At 38.7% G+C, this 13,324-nt stretch overlaps 1 protein-coding gene across 32 annotated transcripts in view; it reads right to left on the reverse strand.

The window, feature by feature from the left end:
* Nucleotides 1-13,324, reverse strand: part of RBFOX1 (RNA binding fox-1 homolog 1) — a 1,969,097-nt gene that overhangs the window by 995,715 nt on the left and 960,058 nt on the right. The gene's annotated exons all lie outside the window — the stretch shown is intronic.

The following is a 13,324-nucleotide window of genomic DNA, read 5'->3' on the forward strand; positions in this document are numbered from 1 at the left end:
AGATGTGTTCCACCAGCATCTAGCATCCACAGCAAACAAAGCATGTCTTGCTGATCTTTCCTTTTACCCTGAAAAGTCCTCCATGGAGCTGAATAAACATAGTTGTGGGAGGCCAACGGGTGACATAAGTTAATTACTAACCTGTCACACAATCCGAGAATGGTAATAATTTATTTTCACTGCTGCATTAACCATAAGTCACTTTTGCCAATGGTGTGTGCTGGGGGAGAAGGGGCTAGAACATTGCTGTTTGCCATCTACCCTCTATAAGGTTGTGTCAATATTTTAGTTGGGAGATCAGATATAAATGGTGCTACTGCTTTTACTACGCATATTGTTCTGGTCACAATTCAGACAATAATGACCCCACATATCTCAGCTTTAGGAGAGCAGGAACCAAGCAGGTAGAAATAACACTGTCTTTCCTCAACAGGTTCTGAAAACATTGTTTAATTATTATGGATATAATTATAACTTCGGGTTACCAGGATTTCATACAGAGTAAATATTCTGGCACAATCCAATATGATCATACATTCTTTGAAAACATTTACTGAGCCAGGTCTGATGGTCTAGAGGTTAAATTCGGTGCACTCTGCTACGGCAGCCTGGGCTTGGTTCCCAGGCATGGAAATACATCACTCATCTGTCAACAGCCATGCTGTGGTGGTGGCTCATGTAAAAGGACTGGATGAACTTACAACTATACACAGCTATGTACTAGGGCTTTGGTGCTGGGGGGTGGGGAGAGAAAAAAGGAGGAAGATTGGCAACAGATGTTAGCTTAGGATGAATCTTCCCTTGCAAAAAATTAAAATAAAAAATAAAAGATGGGGGAGGGAAGGGGGAATACAAACTTTAAAAAAAAAAAAAGAAGACAAACATTTACTGAGGTCCTAATATGGGCCAGGCATGGTGTTAGGGATTAATTATGTATTACTCACCTGTTGTCTGTCTTCATGAAGTTTATAATCTATCATTACAATCTAATTGTTGAGATGAACACCTGCAGACAAAACCTACGGGTCTAAAGAGGCCCAATTATAGAAGAAATCATCTTGTCCCTTTGAGGAGGCTGATGGAAATAAATGACTGGTATTTAGAAGCTAAGTGGTCTTTCTCTTCTTTTAGACATCCTGATTGTTCTTCCTCTGTTAACTCAATCTGACGGCGCTTTGTTCTTTTCAAAAGTATATATTTATGCTTATAAATCTCCCTAAATTCTACTATTTCATTAATTTTGTAAACCTCAAAGGAGCTAGTTGGGATTGTCATTTTTTGACATGGCCGAGTGAGACTGGCTCTTCCTAGGTTGTTCATCCATTTATTAATATGATTAAAAGCAGGTGATTCATTTAAGGCACTTTATCACACTAGTTGGTAGGAAACAGTTCAAAAATCGGTATAAAGGAGGGCTCTGGGGGGATTACCCCAAGTGATCTTGTTCTGCTGTAAAGAGCTGCTCTTCTTTCTTCACACTTCTACCCACAAGCCTCCCTCTGGAGTTCGAGAAGTCACGGACAACTTTATTTACAGAGTTAAAAAGTAACTGGGATCTGAAGAGCTTTTAAGGGAAGTTTGTAGAGGATGCCAAGCTCGACGCCACATTTCAACAGTCTGCTCAGTTTTGACCCGCATGTCCCAGTTAACGTCGCCACGAGAAGACCTGGTCTGGAAGGCACAGAACAAGCTTCTTTTTCTAGTGTCATTTATAAAACACAGCAGTTAAGCATGCTGTTTGTGCATTTAGGCTGCCCGTGGTCAGATCCAGGGTCCACTCAGTATGAACTGTGTGATCTCGAGTAAATTACTTTCCCATCTCTAAAACAGTTCCCTCTTCTGTAAGATGAAGACAAGGACCACCCTGCCACCTAAGATGCTTGCTAGGCTTCACTAAGCCAATCAGTGTACAGTGCCTGCCACAGTGCTTGTCAGATACTATACTCGGTACATCTAAGCTGTGATGTTTTTCTCCAAGAGCATCAGGGCCTTAGCTTGGAGGCATTTTCTTTGATTTTTGGAGCTCAGTTCAGCAAAGGGCAATGTGGTGTAGCAACAGTTTTAGATAACGGTGCCTAAACTGATACGCTCAAGTGGGTACGATTGTTTCTGTATCAGCAAGACTACACCATGGCTATTAAAAGTTGGGCACTGAGAAACAGTTCTGGGTCCTTAGGAACACAGTCCAGCTCTTCCAGCAACATGCATGCCTAGCACACAGCAGGTTCCCAATTCACTCGTTCAAATGAATAGCAAAAAGCCAAATATGGCTCATGAAGAAGGACAAAGTTCCAAAAATTAGGTAATATCACTATTTCCTTTCAAAGAGGTCTCTGCCACCACTTGCGTTGACAATCTGGTCTAAATTTACAGGACTCAAATACAGGAGCATGAGTAATTTATAAATGCCCATTTATAAATACCAGTGCTGGAGGCCATGCCTTTCAAATCCCCCTGGCTATTTTCTACAAGACACCTCAGAGTAGCACACATCTTTCTTGTTAACATTTCATGGAATCTTTCCACAAACATACGCTTGTTCTTGTCTTCAACATTTTGTCCTGTCACCGCAACAGATGGCTTTACACTGGAGCATATGATAATATTAAATACTTTATAAGCCTGGTGGAAATATGAAATGCCTTTGGAGGAAGGAACAGCTCCACGATTAATGTAAGGCTGTGATGCAAGATTCTCGTAGAAACAGGTGCCTTTAAGTTGTGTGGTTGAGTAGAAGTGGTCACCATCAATTCCACAGGGTCACCGAAGGTAGATAAATGATGAGGGGCTTGGCTTGCCATAAGGTAGATTTGGGCGACACAGAAAGGCAGATCATGCTGCAATTGAGAGCCGTGAAATAACGCAGTGTGTAACCAAGGCAGGCTTGTGAAATCTACTTCTTGGAGATCTAAAAGCCAGAAGAAGCCTCCATCTGTCTGGGATGGTCAAATAAAGTAAGCTTAAAGAAGGAGCAATGAATTAAGGGACAGCAAAGTCCGCTAGCTGATTCTTCTCTATACACAATTCCAGTTCCTATTTCTCTTCAGAGCCATATTGATAGATGTTTATACAACCAAATGAGTGTCGCCATCTCAGCCAACCCAGAAGCAAGGACCAACAGCTCTGTGAACGTGGTTCAAATCATCAAATGGTGGTTAAAATGAGAGACTCTCAAGTCAGATTATCTACCGCTAAATGCCACTGATTGTACCCTCTTGGCAAGGGACTTAAGCACTTTGTGTCTGAGTCTTGATCTAAAGTGGGCATAATAGTAGTATGTACATCATAAGGCTGTTGTGAGGACAAAGGAGTTAGCATACACAACAGGCGCAGAACACAGACTGGCATATGGTGATTGCTATAGAAATGCTGGCTATTCTCTTTATTTAGTACGTTTATGTAGAAATAAACATGAAGATGTGGGTAGGATTATATATTTTCCTTTTTATTGGTTCATGTGCAAGCGGCATCAACTCCAATAGGCACAACATATTAATGCTTTTCATAATGCGCATGAATCAAAAATGGCCAAAACCCACTCCTGGGCATTTGTCCCAGAGAAGTGAAACTCATGTTCACACAGAAACCTGTACACCAATGTTCACAGCAGCTTTGTTTGTGACAGTCAAAAACAGCCCAGGTGTCCTTCAACAGGTGAATGTTTAAACTAACCGTGGCACACACCACATACCATGGAATATTACTAAGCAATGAAAAGGAACAAATGATTGATATAGGCAATCATTTAGATAAAGCTCTAGGGAATTATGATGAGCAAATAAGCCAATCCAAAAAGATTAAATACTGGCTGACTCCACTTATATAGCATTTTTGAAAAGACATAATTTCAGAAACAGAGGACAGATTAGTGGTCGACAGGAATTAGGGATGGGGTGGGTGGTGGTGAGGCGAGGTGAATGTGGTTATAAAGGGATCCTTATGACGGAAGAGTTCAGTATCTCATCTGTGGTGGTGGATTCACGAACCTACACATGTGATAGAGTTCTGTAGAACTAAATACACAGATACAAATAAGTGCCAGTCAATCTGGGGGAATCTGGATAAGATCCATGGGTTGTAGTAATGTCAACGTCCTGGATGTGATGCAATGCTACGCTTTTGCAAAATATCACCAACGGGGGAAACTGGGTAAAGCATCAAGGCATCTCTCTGTATTATTCCTTATGACTGCAACTGAATCTACAATAACCTTGACAAAAGTTTTAATTAAAAACATTACCAAAGACTAAACGAAGGTGAAGAAGGAGAGTTTTCAATACATTTAAACGTCCTCCCTGTATTTTCCAGCATTAAGGAGGCAGTGCTCGTTAAGAATCACCCTGAATCTCTGTAGGCACACATTACACAACTATTTAATAAATACAAATATTATTTTTTCTATTGAGTGATGCATAAGTTATACAGGTTAGCTCTAAATTTTGTATATTCCATTGGTACGTTTAAAGGAATTGAGATCTGCCGAGCGGAGTGCACAGGTTTCTGAAGCAATCTGCACAGTGCCTGCCTTTCTCTGAAGTGTTTTATTATTCTGAGTCGGGTCTACTGGATCTCCCAAGGTATGAAGTTCAGTTCGAGATAAAAATATTTTATCTGCCTTTATAGCAAATTGAAAGGCTATATAAAGGGTTTTGTTATTGCAGTGTTTTCATAAATATATAGTAAACATCTTTCACAGTGGGAAATTCAGCACAAAATACAATTTTCATACACAGCCATTCGTGTGGCTTGCACAGGAAGATGAAATGACCCAGAGATGAATAAAAAAAATAATAGTACACACTTTTAGCAGCCCACAGTCCCTGACAGACCCACACAGCTGGAAGGATAAGGATCATGATTTTGCCGTACCTCCGATGAATGACAAGTGTCTTCGGCATCGGGGGAATTTCGTTACCCTCTGTGGCCAAAATATAACAGTTAACATTTAGCTTCATCATCTTTGGAAACTGCCCATAGCCAACCACCCCATTTCAGAGCACATATTGACCCCCAACCTTAGCCAAAACAGAATTTTAAATCAAGGGAATTTAGTTAGGTTCCTTCTCCTCCTTTTAAGTCCCTCTTAAGCACATTTTCAAAACAATTTGGGTTGTCCATGTCTAACATACAATATCTAGGTTGCTATCTGAGCTGATCTGTATCAGCTTGGGGGTGACAGGCTGATCGTAGGTTGTTTGAAAAATAGAAGCGTGTTTTTTTTTTTTTAACAAAGTATTTTTTATTACCAACGTAGCACATGTTTGTTGAAAATAACAACAAATAAACCTATAATATTTTTTAACAGCTCACTGAGGTATAACTGATACGTAATTTAAAAAACTGCAAGTTAATGTGTACAATTTGATGGGTTTGGACACATGCATCCACCCGTGATAGCATCATCATAACCAAGGTAATAAACACATCCATCACCTGCAAAAGTTGCCTTGTGTCCCTTGTGTGTGTGTGTGTGTGTGCGTGTGCAAGAACACTTAACATGAGATCTACCCTCTAGCAAATTGTTAGGTGCACAATACCACTTTGTTCAGTATAGGTGCCATGTTGTCCGGCAGATCCCTAGAGCTTATTCATCTTGAATAATCTCAAAAGTCAAACTTCTGTCTGTCCCCTGCTCCCTTCCCAGTCACACGGCACGTGAAGCACAAAGGTGACCAGCCTTCACAGTCCCCTAGTGATGTTTTGCAATTTCGCCACATACATAAAAGGTTTGCATGTGTACGTCTGTTTCCTAACAAAGTCTTCCCAACACATTTCAGAAGCGTGGACTCTTGCTCATTTATATCATCTTAGACATCGCTTCCCTTCGATGTTGAAACTCATCCCTTGGATGCTCCTTGGCATCCAAGGCCCTCTTGTTGGGCATTTATTTTATTCCGCTTTTTCTTCCCACTGTATTCTCAACCAACTTGCATCTTCGCAAACTTGAGCGATTACATAACACCTGGAGGTGGAAATGTTGGGTCCAAGGGTATATGCTTTTTTAAAATAAAAATTTCCAAATTGTTTTCCACCAAAGAATGTACCATTCCACACTCTCTCCAATAGCGTACAAAATGCCTATTTCAAGAAACATATTGTTTTCCAATGTGATTTGAAATGTTTATATATACAGACGAAACTGTATATATATGAAACTTTCACATATATACAAATATACACATGCACACATATTCATATATATATACACAACATATTTTCATATACTTGCTGGTATGTACATTTACTTTTCAGAAAACTCTTTCCAGAATTATTCATGCATATATATATATGTATATTCATACATATATATTCATGTTCTTTGCCAATTTTTCTCCTGTGTCATTAGTCAGTCTATCTGTCTATCTATCCATCCATACAACCATCCACCCAACCATCCATCCATCCACATATCCTGCCAAGAGTGTAAGGAGGTGAGTCCTAATAAGAGGATCAGAGGGACCTCCTAGGCTAACCAAATCTGATCCGTGTCAGATTAATTCTCACCAATCTTAGCACAAAGATCCCTATGGCTTTGAGTCAAAAAGAGGGGGCAAATGAGCTTTGAAGTCAAGAAGTTTCAAATTTGATTACCAATCTTTCTACTCACTAGCTTTTGGTAACGCTACAAAAATCATCTCAAGTCAGTCTTTTCCTGTAAAAAAAGCGTTTGATAGGATCATCCACTTCGTAGGGCTGCTGGGAGTAGTCAACTGAATAATGTGTATCCAGAAGTTAGCACAATGTAAGGCTCATTGCAAACATTCAATAGACAGTATCAGTAATAATGGTAATTATGCATAATTCCATATATTGAGCAATTAGCTAGTGCATTACAACAAAACCTGGTTTCTTTTTCTATCAAGAGCAGAAATTGAAGTCTGAACCACTTATAACATTGATGTAACCTCTATATTTTTAGCTCCCTGGGCAAATTTTGTAATAGAGACTCAGCAGAAATCCATTTTCCCCTTGTTGGCTGCACTCTTTTTAATGGCACACAAAGTTTATCACTGGTTGTCTTTATTTTTAAAAGCAGATTCACATTAAATGTGGAAATATGTTAGAAACCAATTCCAAAGGATATGGAATTAAAATAGCTATTTTAAATCCAATTTCCTATACTTTTTTTCTTTTAGTCAATTAAGCAAGATACATATGTTTTAGCACTATAGACTAATAGACAACATTTACAGAACCTCATCGGATAGTCTTAGCTATGTGAGTTTATTCCCATTTATTTATCACTGAATGACAAATTCTGGTTTAATTTTAAACCATTTCCTGAACTAACATTTAGATGGAATAGGTATTCCACCAAAGCCAATTCAATGAACTGTATTAAAAAAGGAAATTTGACGATAAGGGATCCAACATCAGTCTTTTGACAGTTCTGAAATGGGATTCGCTCCTTGCTTTCTTTGTGTAAATGTGAGTTCATTGGGCCTGAAATATATGGGCAGAACTGTAATGGTTTCCACTTGCTGCTCAGTTTCTGGAATGTTCTGGGGTTGGGAGAGAGCAGCTCAAGAGCCTCTTGTCATGGCTTTGGCATTGTTGGACTGCCAAACCAAAGCTGTTCGACAGATGTGACCTCTCCTCCCTCATATGAAGAAATCTGTGCCTTGCCTGCAGTTCATTCTTGTGGTTCTGTATTTCCGAGCTTTTTGTGGGGCAATGCATGGTGAGCTATGTGCCAGCACTTAAGTAATATAAAGTTTGGGACGGAAGGCTCAGGAGGCTGCTGGCATAGAGCTGACATCCGTCAGTTCAGTGGTCCCCTCTGCCATGACCTCATCTTCCTCCAATACTTTGTATTCAAGATGCTTCCTTTAAAAATACAAACCCATACCTATCCTTGATAAGAAAATTTTTTAAATATAAATTCTTCCATCCATTTATCCATTCATTTAACTGAAATTTATTGAGGTTCTTGACTCCCATCTTGGTTTTCTGAAGCCATATATACATATTTAATTGTAGACTGGAAAAGCTTTTCTTCTTTTAATGAAGAATAAGGGTGCCAAACCGACACTTCTATTTAAAAATCTATTTAAATCATTTTTCTCTTCATAGGTTTTACCACATGCTAGAAATTCAATGGAGAGTGAGATAGGCATGGCCATTCCTAAGGTCTCAATGAAGGAAGATAAATAGATTGGCTGTAGCCAGATCAAGTGGGCAATCGATGAACCCACATACCCCATATCCCACCTGGTGTGGACCACACAGGACTACCCAGACAATTCTAAAAGTACCAGGAAACCAAAGAACTGTTTCCTGAAGAACTCTTAGGAGACCCAGTTGAATAATTTCTCTCTAGTTTTCCAATACCACAGTTAAGTAGGGAATAAAACAGAGATTACTCATCCTGTAAATTATGCCCTTCTGAATACCACTGTTTCCCTTTGGTGTTTTGTTGTTGGAGGTAGTCATATAAAGAACTCACAAGTCCTCCTGACCCTGGGTCAGTGAACACTTAGAAGTTTTTAAATCGTGAACAATGAACCTGTGGGTGTTATTATTCAGTCTCATTCAAAAATGGTGAAGTTAGTTTTCTTAATCAACCACCCCACAACGAAACTAAAAATGCCTTTTGTTTCAAAACTCAAGTGAAGATGTTGCCTAAACAGCTATGCCTCTGCACTTTTGGAAACTCAAATTATTCAAAAGCATGGCAAAGTGGTTTGGAGCACAGACTGTAGAGTGTAAATCCCACCTCTGCCACTTAGAGGCTGTGTGACCTTGGACAAATTACTTAACTTCTCTGGGCCTTCATTCTCCCATATGTAAAAAGTGAGTAACAGTATCAATCCCCTACGCTTGTTTTAAGGATTAAATTAATTAACAGTTTAAAGCATTTACAATAGTGCTTGGCACATATGAAACACTATTTAAGTGTTTATTAAATAAATAAGCAAATACATCTATGTGCCAAACCTTTAACAATAAGGGGAAAATAATGGTGCTTGAATACTGAGGGGGAAGAAGGAAGGTTCTTAGAATTACTGCCGCGTGACTCCTTTGGTGACATTTTGTTTCTCTTCTATTGACATCAGTACCATTGAAAGAAATTTCATCTCACAGCACTTGTCAAAGGTAATACTGAGTAAATGAGGGAAAAGTAGGTATTTAAATTACAATGACCCAAGTCATATTTATAAGGAAAGATGCTCAAATTAGGCAGCTATAAAATTTTAAAGTCAAATTGTAAGAAAATATGGACCTCCTGATTTTGCTTCATGATCCTATTCACAGTATCCAGTCGGAGATTTTAAAAGTTTAATAACTGAAATTCACATACATAATCCACTCTCTTGAAAAATCAGACCATGTATATATTAGCCCCTGGATCACCGATATCACCTACAGCAGGACTTCTCAACCTTGGTGCTACGGGCATTATGGGCAGGATAATTCCTTGTTGTTTTGGTGGTGGGGGGGGGGGTTGTCCTGTGGACCCCAGGTTGTTCAGCAGCATCTCTGGTCTCTACTCAATAGATGCCAGAAGCACCCCTTGCCCAAATATGGCAACCAAAAATGTCTTCAATATGTTGCCAAATGTCCGTGGAGGGTAAGAGGGTGAGAAAATTGCTCCTGGTTGAGAACCACTGGCCTGGGGCATCTGTGGAGTCCCTTCATTTTATGCATCTTTGTAAATTCAGATTTAAAATCTTCAGTGGTATCTTGGTATACTGGAGTCAGAAAAATCTGGAGTCTAATGACTTATTCTAATTAAAAAAAGTCTTGAAGTTTGCTTCCCTGTCTCTAAATGAGGCCTAGCAATACCCACCTTGCAGAGCTGTGGTAAGGACCAGAGAAAATATGGTGGAGCTCCCAGTACAACGCCTGATACACAGAGGCAGGGAGTGTCCGGGTAGAAATCGGCATTGCATTGTTATTCCTGTTACAGTTGATGTGTTATCACATCCTCCTCCTCATCATTATAATAAAAATGGAAGGCTTCTATTTATACACGCAAATAACCATAACAGATACAATTGGTACTTTCACCTCATTAGCAAACAAGCAGCTGATAACCCCACAAGAAGAGATTTCAATTAAACAACGAGAAATATGTCAACAGTCTTGCAGCAAATGCAGATGCAGAATTATCAGGAAGAGAATAGAAAAGGCTGGTGGAGGCCTTCTCAAGATGTGGTCCGTAAGGGGTCCTCTTTCCAAAGCAAACATCGGGCATATGGGTCACGCTGACTCACTTGGTTGTTGCTGTTTTTCTGTATTGGTTTGAAAACGTGAGGGAAATGGTGCTTCCTGGTTGTCTATGCCTGCATGTATATGCTCTTTGCATGATCAAGGTATATCAAACCAGCCTAGGAAATTTAACCAACTAGCTAACTAGCCAAAAACTGCAGAGAATTCAATGTGGCTGGTTGTGACTACTAATTACTCTGTAAGGAAAGAGGCCCATTTTAAAAACAGTGAGCTTTGGCTAATTAGATAAACATGAAGCCAGAATCCCAGACTTCACTTCCACAGAAGTAGAGACAAAGTAATAACTCTGCTCACCATCGCATGAGGAAAAAAAAATCACTGCCATCCTTGGAACGTGGATACACTATTTCTGCTACAGTCAAATCATTTCTTGAAAAGTCTTCCCTGGCTCTCGTGACATTGGAACCAGCTGAAAAATTACTCACTGTCGATTCATGTTAGGGAACCAACAAATGTTCTTCTTGCTTTCCCTTTAAACTCAACAGAAATAATTTCATGAGAACTTGCAAATGCAAAATTGTGTTAAGAACATCCAATTGATCCTATTTACATTTGCTACATCAAAGTATTCAGACATCATAAGCAAGTGTGAAATGGGGGCCTTCTGATACCCTATAGGTTATGCAAACACCTAACCAGAAAGAACACTTTGAAATTTTTATGGAGCAGGAAAAATTGGAAGTGTATTAATCTAGGCAGTGAAATTGGGCTTTTTGTCATTTTTAATTGCTTGAATTCATAACCTAGTTTTGCTGAATCAAAAACGAGTTGCTATAGCTGACACAAGCTGTTTCAGCCTTTTGGGCAAACACGCACACACAAACCCCACAACTTTTCATATAAACTTTACACCTATGAATTAAAAAAAAAAACACTCCTGAAAACTGTTCGGGAAATTATAATTATTGAAGGATTAAATATAAAGCTTTCCAAGCCAAGCCCTGTGTGTTAAAAACTGACTTTTAAAGATTTGTTTATTTCTTTTAGTGCCGTGCAAGCAGAGGGGGCACAGCACAGATATCAAATCATCAGGACTGCTGTTTCGTTATATATGATTTAATTCAAATAAATTAAAATACACAATTAAAAATTCTTCATGCCCTCATTTGGTCTGTTTACCATTATTCATGCAAAAACTCAACTCTGCACGAAACTGAAGGAAAGCAAACAGAAGGACAAAGGCATACACCCATAAATGTGCCCAGGATCTAAGGGATTATCACATCCTGAAGTTTCCAGATCTCTTACAAAATAAAGTCTCAAGAGCAAAAAACTTGAAGGATCCACACTTTTCTTCCCTATTTATTTTTATGTTTGTTGGAAAATTAAGACAAGATGGCAATTGAAGGCTCATAAAAGGACTTCTGTTGTCATTCCGTTAGAATTACTTTCAAAGAACTCACTCCAACCCTCTCAGTGATAACTTTGAGACTAACACACATGAAATGAAAAAACACCTAAAAATTAAACATAAATAAAAGTTGAATTAATAATAAAGTTTTACTATTATTTCATAAGTGTCCTGCCTCTTTTAGATCACATTCCACTTGACTGGTTCCACAACTTTGCTCAAAACCTAAGATAAAAATTAGGAATATAGATGGAAAACAAGACTGTAATTATCTTTCACCGGACATTGTAATAGTTATTCAGCCTGAGACTAACTCAGTCAACCACATTCTCTGTATCAAACAGAAAACTATAAGGAATACGTACTCTGATTCCCATATGATATTCTCAAAGTACAACTATATATTCTCAAAATCTCACAGCTACAATTTAGAGGAAGGCAATTGTTGCAAAAAGTCCTTTACCTGAAATCTACTTCAACTTTTGTGTCATATTGGTAGGGAGAGAAAAAAAAAATCTGAAAAAAGAAAGAAACTATTTTTGTGATACTTAAGCTAACCTGTAAGTCAAGGCTGATGGTTATTTCTACCAAATCCATGTAAATACAGATTAAAATGAATCTAGATTCTAAAATTAAGACAAGTAATAAGGAACACAAACAAACGTAAAAATATGCTTAGCCCAATAAAGTTACAACAGGCAAAGTGCACAGTTGTAAAAATCCATCACTGGGCGATAACAGAGAAAAGATTCAGCTCTTTTCACATAGTAAAGGGATTCTCCAAGAGTCTATCTGCCTGGTTAAAATGAAATGACAAGAAAAGTTTGAATATTCACTTTTTAAATGAGATCAGTGTACAGTGAATTGCCTGATATTAATTAATTCTGGTACACGAGCAGAGAATACCAAAAAGGAAAAAGAAAACCAGATTCTGATTATCCTTCAGGTGCAAAACATTTGTCCAAATGAAAATGTAGCAGCAGGAGGTATCTGAAAAGGTTTCTGTGTTCGGTGCAAGAATACAGAAAGGCTGATGGGAAGAAATACAGGTGGATGGGGACAGGGGTGGGAGGAAAGAAAGAAAGGAAAAAGGAGGGAAGGAAGGAAAGAAGTTAGTTAAAAAGGAAGAGAAAAGGAAGACAAGAGGGAGGAAGAAGAAACCTCCCTCCCACTCTTCAGAGAAGCAATTTTCTCTTTCTGACCCGTGAGTATTCCAATACAGAGGAAGGCTCGGTGTGTGGGGAGTATGAGTAGGCAGATAAGAGTTGAAGAATCCTGCTTCTTATGGGAAAATCCTGAATGCTGCCCACATTCCCTAGGAACGCCAGTGGTAAACAGCTCCCAGTGATTGACTTTAGTTTGCCTACTTGAAGAACAACCCCTTGAAACTTAATCACAGCAAACCACAAAGGCAAGTTATTCCATTTCACAAACACGTTTATACTCGTGCCCTTTGGATTTCTGAAGATACACTGGGATCAAAAATAGGGAACACGGTTGAGAAAGATTTTATAGTCTTAAGCCAAACAATTTAGCACTCAGCTACCCAAATAAAGAGGATTACACAATCATTTTTTGACTGCCTCTGCTATAAACCACATTCATCTCTGTGTGACCAAAATTAAAACCATATAAACAATGAGTAAATTATGAGCTATCTAAAGATACTCAGAGAGTGACTCTTTTAGCAAGTAATCTCATGAACGCTTTACTCAGATGATTTTGCCAACCAAACTTTTG

This window comes from Equus asinus, chromosome 14, assembly GCF_041296235.1.
Source record: "Equus asinus isolate D_3611 breed Donkey chromosome 14, EquAss-T2T_v2, whole genome shotgun sequence".
NCBI lineage: Eukaryota > Metazoa > Chordata > Mammalia > Perissodactyla > Equidae > Equus > Equus asinus.